Genomic DNA, 13,353 nt, shown 5'->3' with positions numbered 1-13,353 from the left:
GATGGAAAAACTGTTGTACTTATATTGTATTTTATTCTTCTGGCGTTGAATTCTAAGTCCCTAGCTATTCTATCTGGTGGAGCAACGCCCTACAGTGAAACCTAGGTTACCCGGAACGTAGACATGACCATTACTTTCACACTGTTTGCAATTATTCATTTTATACGATGGAAAAGCTGTTGTATTTATAATGTATTTTATGCTCCTGGCGTTGACTTCTAAGGCCGTAGCTATTAGATGTGGTGGAGCAACCCATTAGAGTGACGCCTAGGTTGAACGGAACGTAGAAATGACCATTACTTTCACAATGTCTGCAATTATTCATTTTATACGATGGAAAAACTGTTGTAATTATATTGTATTTTATGCTTCCAGTGTTAGCTTCTAAGGCCGTAGCTATCAGATGTGGAGCAGCAACGCCCTAGAGTGACGCGTAGGTTGCCAGGCACGTTGAAATGACCATTACTTTCACAATGTTCGCAATCATTCATTTTATACGATGGAAAAGCTGTTGTACTTATATTGTATTTTATGCTTCGGGCGTTGACTTCTAAGGACCTAACTATTCGTTCTAGTGGTGCAACGCCCTACAGTGATGGCTAGGTTGCCCGGAACGTAGATACGACCATAACCTTCACTCTGGTTGCAAATTATTCCTGTTATACGATGGAAAAACTGTTGCACCTTTATTGTATTTTATGCTTCGGGCATTGACTTCTAAGGCCCTAACTATGCAATCTGTTGGAGCAACGCCCTAGGGGGAAGCCTAGGTTGCCCGGAACGTAGAAATGACCATAACTTTCACACTGGATGCAATTATTCGTTTTATACGATGGAAAAGCTGTTGAATTTATATCGTATTTTATGCTTCTGGCGTTGACTTCTAAGGCCCTAACTATTCCATCTGGTGGAACGACGCCCTAGGGTGAAGCCTAGGTTGCCCGGAACGTAGAAATGACCATAACTTTTACACTGGTAGCAATTATTCGTTTTATACAATGGAAAAACTGTTCTATTTATTTCGTATTTTATGCTTCGGGCGATGACTTCTAAGGCCCTAACTGTTTGATCTGGTGGAACAACGCCCTAGGGTGAAGCCTAGGTTGCCGGGAACGTAGAAATGACCATAACTTTCACACTGTTTGCAATTATTCATTTTATACGATGGAAAAGCTGTTGTATTTATATCGTACTTTATGCTTCTGGCGTTGACTTCTAAGGACCTAACTATTCGATCTGGTGGTGCAACGCCCTACAGTGATGCCTAGGGTGCCCGGAACGTAGATACGACCATAATCTTCACACTGGTTGCAAATTATTCCTGCTATACGATGGAAAAACTGTTGTATTTTTACTGAATTTTATGCTTCGGGCATTGACTTCTAAGGCCCTAACTATGCAATCTGTTGGAGCAACGCCCTAGTGGGAAGCCTAGGTTGCCCGGAACGTAGAAATGACCATAACTTTCACACTGGTTGCAATTATTCGTTTTATACGATGGAAAAGCTGTTGAATTTATATCGTATTTTATGCTTCTGACGTTGACTTCTTAGGCCCTAACTATTCCATCTGGTGGACCAACGCCCTAGGGGGAAGCGTAGGCTGCCCGGAAAGTAGAAATGACCATAACTTTCAGACTGGTAGCAACTATTCGTTTTATACGATGGAAAAACTGTTCTATTTATTTTATACTTTATGCTTCGGGCGTTGACTTCTAAGGCCCTAACTATTCGATCTGGTGGAGCAACGCCCTAGAGTGAAGCCTAGGTTGCCCGGTACGTAGAAATGACCATCACTTTCAAACTGGTTGCAATTATTCCTGTTATATGATGGAAAAACCGTTGTATTTTTATTGCATTTTATGCTTCGGGCATTGACTTCTAAGGCCCTAACTATTCACTCTGTTGGAGCAACGCCCTAGGGTGAAGCCTAGGTTGTCCGGAAAGTAGAAATGACCGTAACTTTCATACTGGTTGCTATTATTCGTTTTATATGGTGGAAAAACTGTTGTATTTAGATTGTATTTTATTATTCTGGCGTTGACTTCTAAGGCCCCAGCTATTCGACCAGGTGGAGCAACGCCCTAGAGTGAAGCCTAGGTTGCTCGACGTGTAGAAATGACCATAACATTCACATTGGTTGCAATTATTCGTTTTATACGATGGAAAAGCTGTTGTATTTATATCGTATTTTATGCCTCTGGCGTTGACTTCTTAGGCCCTAACTATTCCATCTGGTGGAACAACGCCCTAGGGTAAAGCCAAGATTGCGGGGAACGTAGAAATGACCATAACTTTCATACTGGTTGCAATTATTCGTTTTATATGGTGGAAAAACTGTTGTATTTATATTGTATTTTATGCTTCAGGCGTTGACTTCTAAGGCCCTAACTATTCGATCAGGTGGAACAGCGCCCTAGAGTGAAGCCTAGGTTGCTCGAAATGTAGAAATGACCATAACTTTCACACTGGCTGAAATTATTCGTTCTATACGATGGAAAAACTGTTGTATTTATATTGTATTTTATGCTTCTGGCGTTCACTTCTTAGGCCCTAACTATTCGATCTGGTGGTACAACGCCATAGAGTGAAGCCAAGATTGCGCGAAACGTAGAAATGACCATAACTTTCACACTCGCTGCAATTATTCGTTTTATGCGATGGAAAAACTGTTGTATTTATATTGTATTTTATGCTTCTGGCGTTCACTTCTTAGGCCCTAATTATTCGATCTGGTGGTACAACGCCATAGGGTGAAGCCTAGGTTGCCCGGAACGTAGATATGACCATAACCTTCACACAGGTTGCAATTATTCGTTTTATACGGTGTAAAGGCTGTTGTACTTATTTTGTATTTTATTCTTCTGGTGTTGATTTCTTAGGCCCTAACTATTCGATCTGGTGGAACAACGACGCAGAGTGAAGCCTAGGTTGCCCGGAACGTAGAAATGACCATTACTTTCACACTGTTTGCAATTATTCCTTTTATACGATGGAAAAGCTGTTGTATTTATATCGTATTTTATGCTTCTGGCGTTGACTTCTAAGGACCTAACTATTCGATCTGGTGGAGCAACGCCCTACAGTGATGCCTAGGTTGCCCGGAACGTAGATACGACCATAACCTTCACACTGGTTGCAAATTATTCCTGCTATACGATGGAAAAACTGTTGTATTTTTACTGCATTTTATGCTTCTGGCGTTGACTTCTTAGGCCCTAACTATTCCATCTGGTGGAACAACGCCCTAGGGTAAAGCCAAGATTGCGCGGAACGTAGAAATGACGATAACTTTCAAACTGGTTGCAATTATTCGTTTTGTATGGTGGAAAAACTGTTGTATTTAAATTGTATTTTATGATTCTGGCGTTGACTTCTAAGGCCCTAACTATTCGATCAGGTGGAGCAACGCCCTAGAGTGATGCCTAGGTTGCTCGAAATGTAGAAATGACCATAACTTTCACACTGGTTGCAATTATTCGTTTTATACGATGGAAAAACTGTTGCATTTATATTGTATTTTATGCTTCTGGCGTTCACTTCTTAGGCCCTAACTATTCGATCTGGTGGTACAACGACCTAGGGTGAAGCCTAGGTTGCCCGGAACGTAGATATGACCATAACCTTCACACAGGTTGCAATTATTCGTTTTATACGGTGTAAAGGCTGTTGTACTTATTTTGTATTTTATTCTTCTGGTGTTGATTTCTTAGGCCCTAACTATTCGATCTGGTGGAACAACGCCCTAGAGTGAAGCCTAGGTTGCCCGGAACGTAGAAATGACCATCACTTTCAAACTGTTTGCAATTAATCCTGTTATACGATGGAAAAACTGTTGTATTTTTATTGCATTTTATACTTCGGGCGTTGACTTCTAAGGCCCTACCTAATCAATCTGTTGGAGCAACGCCCTAGAGTGAAGCCTAGGTTGCTCGGAATGTAGAAATGACCATAACTTTCACACTGGTTGCAATTATTCGTTTGATACGATGGAAAAGCTGTTGTATTTATATTGTATTTTACGCTTCTGGCGTTCACTTCTTAGGCCCTAACTATTCGATCTGGTGGAACAACGCCCTAGGGTAAAGCCTGGGTTGCCCGGAACGTAGAAATGACCATAACTTTTACACTGGTAGCAATTATTCGTTTTATACAATGGAAAAACTGTTCTTTCTATTTTGTATTTTATGCTTCGGGCGTTGACTTCTAAGGCCCTAACTGTTTGATCTGGTGGAGCAACGCCCTAGAGTGAAGCTTAGGTTGCCCGGAACGTAGAAATGACAATTACTTTCACACTGTTTTCAATTATTCCTTTTATACTATGCAAAAGCTGTTGTATTTATATCGTATTTTCTGCTTCTGGCGTTGACTTCTAAGGCCCTAACTATTCGATCAGGTGGAGCAACGCCCTACAGTGATGCCTAGGTTGCTCGAAATGTAGAAATGACCATAACTTTCACACTGGTTGCAATTATTCGTTTTATACGATGGAAAAACTGTTGTATTTATATTGTATTTTATGCTTCTGGCGTTCACTTCTTAGGCCCTAACTATTCGATCTGGTGGTACAACGCCCTAGGGTGAAGCCTAGGTTGCCCGGAACGTAGATATGACCATAACCTTCACACAGGTTGCAATTATTCGTTTTATACGGTGTAAAGGCTGTTGTACTTATTTTGTATTTTATTCTTCTGGTGTTGATTTCTTAGGCCCTAACTATTCGATCTGGTGGAACAACGCCCTAGAGTGAAGCCTAGGTTGCCGGAACGTAGAAATGACCATCACTTTCAAACTGTTTGCAATTAATCCTGTTATACGATGGAAAAACTGTTGTATTTTTATTGCATTTTATGCTTCGGGCGTTGACTTCTAAGGCCCTAACTAATCAATCTGTTGGAGCAACGCCCTAGAGTGAATCCTAGGTTGCTCGGAATGCAGAAATGACCATAACTTTCACACTGGTTGCAATTATTCGTTTGATACGATGGAAAAGCTGTTGTATTTATATTGTATTTTATGCTTCTGGCGTTCACTTCTTAGGCCCTAACTATTCGATCTGGTGGAACAACACCCTAGGGTGAAGCCTGGGTTGCCCGGAACGTAGAAATGACCATAACTTTTACACTGGTAGCAATTATTCGTTTTATACAATGGAAAAACTGTTCTTTCTATTTTGTATTTTATGCTTCGGGCGTTGACTTCTAAGGCCCTAACTGTTTGATCTGGTGGAGCAACGCCCTAGAGTGAAGCCTAGGTTGCCCGGAACGTAGAAATGACAATTACTTTCACACTGTTTTCAATTATTCCTTTTATACTATGCAAAAGCTGTTGTATTTATATCGTATTTTCTGCTTCTGGCGTTGACTTCTAAGGCCCTAACTATTCGATCTGGTGGAGCAATGCCCTAGAGTAAAGCCTAGGTTGATCGGAATGTAGAAATGACCATAACTTTCACACTGGTTGCAATTATTCGTTTTATACGATGGAAAAACTGTTGTATTTATATGGTATTTTATGCTTCTGGCGTTCACTTCTTAGGCCCTAACTATTCGATCTGGTGGAACAACGCCCTAGAGTGAAGCCTAGGTTGCTCGGAACGTAGAAATGACCATCACTTTCAAACTGTTTGCAATTAATCCTGTTATACGATGGAAAAACTGTTGTATTTTTATTGCATTTTATGCTTCGGGCGTTGACTTCTTAGGCCCTAACTATTCCATCTGGTGCAAAAACGCCCTAGGGTAAAGCCAAGATTGCGCGGAGCGTAGAAATGACCATAACTTTCATACTGGTTGCAATTATTCGTTTTATAAGGTGGAAAAACTGTTGTATTTATATTGTATTTTATGCTTCTGGCGTTGACTTCTAAGGCCCTATCTATTCGATCAGGTGGAGCAGCGCCCTAGAGTGAAGCCTAGGTTGCTCGAAATGTAGAAATGACCATAACTTTCATACTGGTTGCAATAATTCGTTTGATACGATGGAAAAGCTGTTGTATTTATATTGTATTTTATGCTTCGGGCGTTGACTTCTAAGGCCCTAGCTGTTCCATCTGGTGGAGCAACACCCTAGCGTGAAGCCTACGTTGCCCGGAACGTAGAAATGACCATTACTTCCACACTGTTTGCAAATATACATTATATACGATGGAAAAGCTGTTGTACTTATATTGTAATTTATGCTTCTGGCGTTGACTTCTTAGGCCGTAACTATTTGATCTGGTGGAGCACCGCCCTAGAGTAAAGCCTAGGTTGCCCGGAACGTAGAACATACCATTACCTTCACACTGGTTGCAGGTATTCATTTTATACGATGGAAAAACTGTTCTATTTGTTTTGCATTTTATGCTTCGGGCGTTGACATCTAAGGCCCTAACTACTTGACCTGGTGGAGCAACGCCCTAGAGTGAAGACTAGGTTGCCCGGGAAGTAGAAATGACCATAACTTTCACACTGGTTGCTATTATTCGTTTTATACGATGGAAAGCTGTTATATTTATATTTCATTTGATGCTCCTGGCATTGAATTCTAAGTCCCTAGCTATTCCATCTGGTGGAGCAACACCCTCGCGTGAAGCCTAGGTTGCCCGGAACGTAGAAATGACCATTAGTTCCACACTGTTTGCAAATATACATAACATACGATGGGAAAGCTGTTGTACTTATATTGTAATTTATGCTTCTGGCGTTGACTTCTTAGGCCCTAACTATTTGATCTGGTGGAGCAACGCCCTAGAGTGAAGCCTAGGTTGCCCGGAACGTTGAAATGACCATAACTTTCACACTGGTTGCTATTAGTCCTTTTATACGATGGAATAGCTGTTATATTTATATTGCATATTATATTTCTGGCATTGAATTCTAAGTCCCTAGCTAGTCCATCTGGTGCAGCAACACCCTAGCGTGAAGCCTAGGTTGCCCGGAACGTGGAAATGACCATGACTTCCACACTGTTTGCAAATATACATTACATACGATGGAAAAGCTGTTGTACTTATATTGTAATTTAAGCTTCTGGCGTTGACTTCTTAGGCCCTAACTATTTGATCTGGTGGAGCAACGCCCTAGAGTGAAGCCTAGGTTGCCCGGAACGTTGAAATGAACATAACTTTCACACTGGTTGCTATTATTCCTTTTATACGATGGAAAAGCTGTTAAATTTATATTGCATTTTATGCTTCTGGCATTGAATTCTAAGTCCCTAGCAATTCCACCTGGTGGAGCAACACACTGGAGTGAAGCCTAGGTTGCCCGGAACGTAGAAGTGACCATTACTTCCACACTGCTTGCAAATATACATTATATACGATGGAAAAGCTGTTGTACTCATATTGTAATTTATGCTTCTGGCGTTGACTTCTTAGGCCCTAACTATTTGATCTGGTGGAGCACCGCCCTAGAGTGAAGCCTAGGTTGCCCGGAACGTAGAACATACCATTACCTTCACACTGGTTGCAATTATTCCTGTTATACGATAGAAAAACTGTTGCACCTTTATTGTATTTTATGCTTCTGGCGTTGACTTCATAGGCCCTAACTATTCGATCTGGTGGAGCAACGTCATAGAGTGAAGCCAAGGTTGACCGGAACGTAGAAAGGACCATAACTTTCACACTGGTTACCATTATTCGTTTTATATGATGGGAAAGCTGTTGTATTTATATCGTATTTTATGCTTCTGGCGTTGACTTTTAAGGCCGTAGCTATTAGATGTGGTGGAGAAAGGCCCTAGAGTGTCGCATGGGTTGCCCGGAACGTAGAAATGACCATTACTTCCACACTGATTGCAAATATACATTATATACGATGGAAATGCTGTTGTACTTATATTGTAATTTATGCTTCTGGCGTTCACTTCTTAGGCCCTAGCTATTCGATGTGGTGGAACAACGCCCTAGGGTGAAGCCTAGGTTGCCCGGAACGTAGAAATGACCATAATTTTTACACTGGTAGCAAGTGTCCGTTTTATACCATGGAAAAACTGTTCTATTTATTTTGTATTTTATGCTTCGGGCGTTGACTTCTTAGGCACTAACTATTCGATCTGGTGGAAGAACGCCCTATGGTGAAGCCTAGGTTGCCCGGAACGTAGAAATGACCATAACTTTCATACTGGTTGCAATTATTCGCTTTATATGATGGAAAGGCTGTTGTATTTATATTGTATGTTATGCTTCGGGCGTTGACTGCTAAGGCCCTAACTATTCAATCTGTTGGATCAACGCCCTAGAGTGAAGCCTAGGTTGCTCGGAACGTAGAAATGACCATAACATTCACACTGGTTGAAATTATTCGTTTAATACGATGGAAAAGCTGTTGCATCTTTATTGTATTTTATGCTTCGGCCGTGGACTTCTAAGGCTCTAGCTATTCGATCTGTTGGAGCAACGCCCTAGGGTGTAGCCTGGGTTGCCCGGAAAGTAGAAATGACCACAACTTTCATACTGGTTGCAATTACTCGTTTTATATGATGGAAAAACTGTTGTATTTATTTTGTATTTTATGCATCGGGCGTTGACTTCTAAGGCCATCACTATTCGACCTGCTGGAGCAACGCCCTAGGGTGAAGCCTAGGTTGCCCGGAAAGTAGAAATGGCGTTAACTTTCACACTGGTTGCTATTATTCGTTCTATACGATGGAAAAACTGTTATATTTATATTGTATTTTATGCTTCGGGCGTTGACTTCTAAGGCCCTAGCTGTTTGATCTGGTAGAGCAACGCCCTATGGTGAAGCCTAGGTTGCCCGGAACGTAGAAATGACCATAACTTTCATACTGGTTGCAATTATTCGTTTTATATGATGGAAAAACTGTTGTATTTATATTGTATTTTATGCTTCTGGCGTTGACTTCTAAGGCACTAACTATTCGATCTGGTGGAGCAACGCTCTAGAGTGAAGCCTAGGTTGCCCGGAACGTAGAAATGACCATCACTTTCACACAGGTTGCAATTATTCCTGTTAGAGGACGGAAAGACTGTTGTATTTTTATTGTATTTTATGCTTCAGGCGTTGACTTCTGAGGCCGTTGCTATTCGATGTAGTGGAAGAACGCCATAGAGTGAAGCCTAGGTTGCCCGCAAAGTAGAAATGACCACAACTTTCATACTGGTTGCAATTATTCGTTTGATACGATGGAAAAGCTGTTGTATTTATATTGTATTTTATGCTTCTGGCGTTCACTTCTTAGGCCCTAACTATTCGATCTGGTGGAACAACGCCCTAGGGTGAAGCCTGGGTTGCCCGGAACGTAGAAATGACCATAACTTTTACACTGGTAGCAATTATTCGTTTTATACAATTAAAAAACTGTTCTTTTTATTTTGTATTTTATGCTTCGGGCGTTGACTTCTAAGGCCCTAACTGTTTGATCTGGTGGAGCGACGCCCTAGAGTGAAGCCTAGGCTGCCCGGAACGTAGAAATGACAATTACTTTCACACTGTTTTCAATTATTCCTTTTATACTATGCAAAAGCTGTTGTATTTATATCGTATTTTATGCTTCTGGCGTTGACTTCTAAGGCCCTAACTATTCGATCTGGTGGAGCAACGCCCTAGAGTGAAGCCTAGGTTGCTCGGAATGTAGAAATAACCATAACTTTCGCACTGGTTGCAATTATTCGTTTTTTACGATGGAAAAGCTGTTGTATTTATCTTGTATTTTATGCCTCTGGCGTTGACTTCTAAGGCCCTAGCTATTCGATCTAGTGGAGCAACGCCCTAGAGTGAAGCCTAGGTTGCCCGGAACGTAGAAATGACCATCACTTTCAAACTGTTTGCAATTAATCCTGTTATACGATGGAAAAACTGTTGTATTTTTATTGCATTTTATGCTTCGGGCGTTGACTTCTAAGGCCCTAGCTGTTCCATCTGGTGGAGCAACACCCTAGCGTGAAGCCTACGTTGCCCGGAACGTAGAAATGACCATTACTTCCACACTGTTTGCAAATATACATTATATACGATGGAAAAGCTGTTGTACTTATATTGTAATTTATGCTTCTGGCGTTGACTTCTTAGGCCGTAACTATTTGATCTGGTGGAGCACCGCCCTAGAGTAAAGCCTAGGTTGCCCGGAACGTAGAACATACCATTACCTTCACACTGGTTGCAATTATTCCTGTTATACGATGGAAAAACGGTTGCACCTTTATTGTATTTTATACTTCTGGCGTTCACTTCATAGGCCCTAACTATTCCATCTGGTGGAGCAACGTCCTAGACTGAAGCCTAGGTTGACCGGAACGTAGAAATGACCACAACTTTCACACTGGTTACCATTATTCGTTTTATACGATGGAAAAGCTGTTGAATTTATATCGTATTTTATGCTTCTGGCGTTGACTTCTTAGGCCCTAACTATTCCATCTGGTGGAACAACGCCCTAGGGTGGAGCATAGGTTGCCCGGAACGTAGAAATGACCAGTACTTTCACACTGGTTGCAGGTATTCGTTTTATACGATGGAAAAACTGTTCTATTTATTTTGCATTTTATGCTTCGGGCCTTGACTTCTAAGGCCCTAACTATTTGACCTTGTGGAGCAACGCCCTAGAGTGAAGCCTAGGTTGCCCGGAACGTTGAAATGACCATAACTTTCACACTGGTTGCTATTAGTCCTTTTATACGATGGAAAAGCTGTTATATTTATATTGCATATTATATTTCTGGCATTGAATTCTAAGTCCCTAGCTAGTCCATCTGGTGGAGCAACACCCTAGCGTGAAGCCTAGGTTGCCCGGAACGTGGAAATGACCATGACTTCCACACTGTTTGCAAATATACATTACATACGATGGAAAAGCTGTTGTACTTATATTGTAATTTAAGCTTCTGGCGTTGACTTCTTAGGCCCTAACTATTTGATCTGGTGGAGTAACGCCCTAGAGTGAAGCCTAGGTTGCCCGGAACGTTGAAATGAACATAACTTTCACACTGGTTGCTATTATTCCTTTTATACGATGGAAAAGCTGTTAAATTTATATCGCATTTTATGCTTCTGGCATTGAATTCTAAGTCCCTAGCAATTCCACCTGGTGGAGCAACACACTGGAGTGAAGCCTAGGTTGCCCGGAACGTAGAAGTGACCATTACTTCCACACTGCTTGCAAATATACATTATATACGATGGAAAAGCTGTTGTACTTATATTGTAATTTATGCTTCTGGCGTTGACTTCTTAGGCCGAACTATTTGATCTGGTGGAGCACCGCCCTAAAGTAAAGCCTAGGTTGCCCGGAACGTAGAACATACCATTACCTTCACACTGGTTGCAATTATTCCTGTTATACGATGGAAAAACGGTTGCACCTTTATTGTATTTTATAATTCTGGCGTTCACTTCATAGGCCCTAACTATTCCATCTGGTGGAGCAACGTCCTAGACTGAAGCCTAGGTTGACCGGAACGTAGAAATGACCACAACTTTCACACTGGTTACCATTATTCGTTTTATACGATGGAAAAGCTGTTGAATTTATATCGTATTTTATGCTTCTGGCGTTGACTTCTTAGGCCCTAACTATTCCATCTGGTGGAACAACGCCCTAGGGTGGAGCCTAGGTTGCCCGGAACGTAGAAATGACCAGTACTTTCACACTGGTTGCAGGTATTCGTTTTATACGATGGAAAAACTGTTCTATTTATTTTGCATTTTATGCTTCGGGCCTTGTCTTCTAAGGCCCTAACTATTTGACCTTGTGGAGCAACGCCCTAGAGTGAAGCCTAGGTTGCCCGGAACGTTGAAATGACCATAACTTTCACACTGGTTGCTATTAGTCCTTTTATACGATGGAAAAGCTGTTATATTTATATTGCATATTATATTTCTGGCATTGAATTCTAAGTCCCTAGCTAGTCCATCTGGTGGAGCAACACCCTAGCGTGAAGCCTAGGTTGCCCGGAACGTGGAAATGACCATGACTTCCACACTGTTTGCAAATATACATTACATACGATGGAAAAGCTGTTGTACTTATATTGTAATTTAAGCTTCTGGCGTTGACTTCTTAGGCCCTAACTATTTGATCTGGTGGAGTAACGCCCTAGAGTGAAGCCTAGGTTGCCCGGATCGTTGAAATGAACATAACTTTCACACTGGTTGCTATTATTCCTTTTATACGATGGAAAAGCTGTTAAATTTATATCGCATTTTATGCTTCTGGCATTGAATTCTAAGTCCCTAGCAATTCCACCTGGTGGAGCAACACACTGGAGTGAAGCCTAGGTTGCCCGGAACGTAGAAGTGACCATTACTTCCACACTGCTTGCAAATATACATTATATACGATGGAAAAGCTGTTGTACTTATATTGTAATTTATGCTTCTGGCGTTGACTTCTTAGGCCGTAACTATTTGATCTGGTGGAGCACCGCCCTAAAGTAAAGCCTAGGTTGCCCGGAACGTAGAACATACCATTACCTTCACACTGGTTGCAATTATTCCTGTTATACGATGGAAAAACGGTTGCACCTTTATTGTATTTTATAATTCTGGCGTTCACTTCATAGGCCCTAACTATTCCATCTGGTGGAGCAACGTCCTAGACTGAAGCCTAGGTTGACCGGAACGTAGAAATGACCACAACTTTCACACTGGTTACCATTATTCGTTTTATACGATGGAAAAGCTGTTGAATTTATATCGTATTTTATGCTTCTGGCGTTGACTTCTTAGGCCCTAACTATTCCATCTGGTGGAACAACGCCCTAGGGTGGAGCCTAGGTTGCCCGGAACGTAGAAATGACCAGTACTTTCACACTGGTTGCAGGTATTCGTTTTATACGATGGAAAAACTGTTCTATTTATTTTGCATTTTATGCTTCGGGCCTTGTCTTCTAAGGCCCTAACTATTTGACCTTGTGGAGCAACGCCCTAGAGTGAAGCCTAGGTTGCCCGGAACGTTGAAATGACCATAACTTTCACACTGGTTGCTATTAGTCCTTTTATACGATGGAAAAGCTGTTATATTTATATTGCATATTATATTTCTGGCATTGAATTCTAAGTCCCTAGCTAGTCCATCTGGTGGAGCAACACCCTAGGGTGAAGCCTAGGTTGCCCGGAACGTGGAAATGACCATGACTTCCACACTGTTTGCAAATATACATTACATACGATGGAAAAGCTGTTGTACTTATATTGTAATTTAAGCTTCTGGCGTTGACTTCTTAGGCCCTAACTATTTGATCTGGTGGAGTAACGCCCTAGAGTGAAGCCTAGGTTGCCCGGAACGTTGAAATGAACATAACTTTCACACTGGTTGCTATTATTCCTTTTATACGATGGAAAAGCTGTTAAATTTATATTGCATTTTATGCTTCTGGCATTGAATTCTAAGTCCCTAGCAATTCCAC

Source organism: Calliopsis andreniformis, unplaced genomic scaffold, assembly GCF_051401765.1.
Source record: "Calliopsis andreniformis isolate RMS-2024a unplaced genomic scaffold, iyCalAndr_principal scaffold0004, whole genome shotgun sequence".
Taxonomy (NCBI): Eukaryota; Metazoa; Arthropoda; class Insecta; order Hymenoptera; family Andrenidae; genus Calliopsis; species Calliopsis andreniformis.
The sequence above is the reverse complement of the archived record's forward strand: the minus strand, read 5'-3'. Positions refer to the sequence as shown.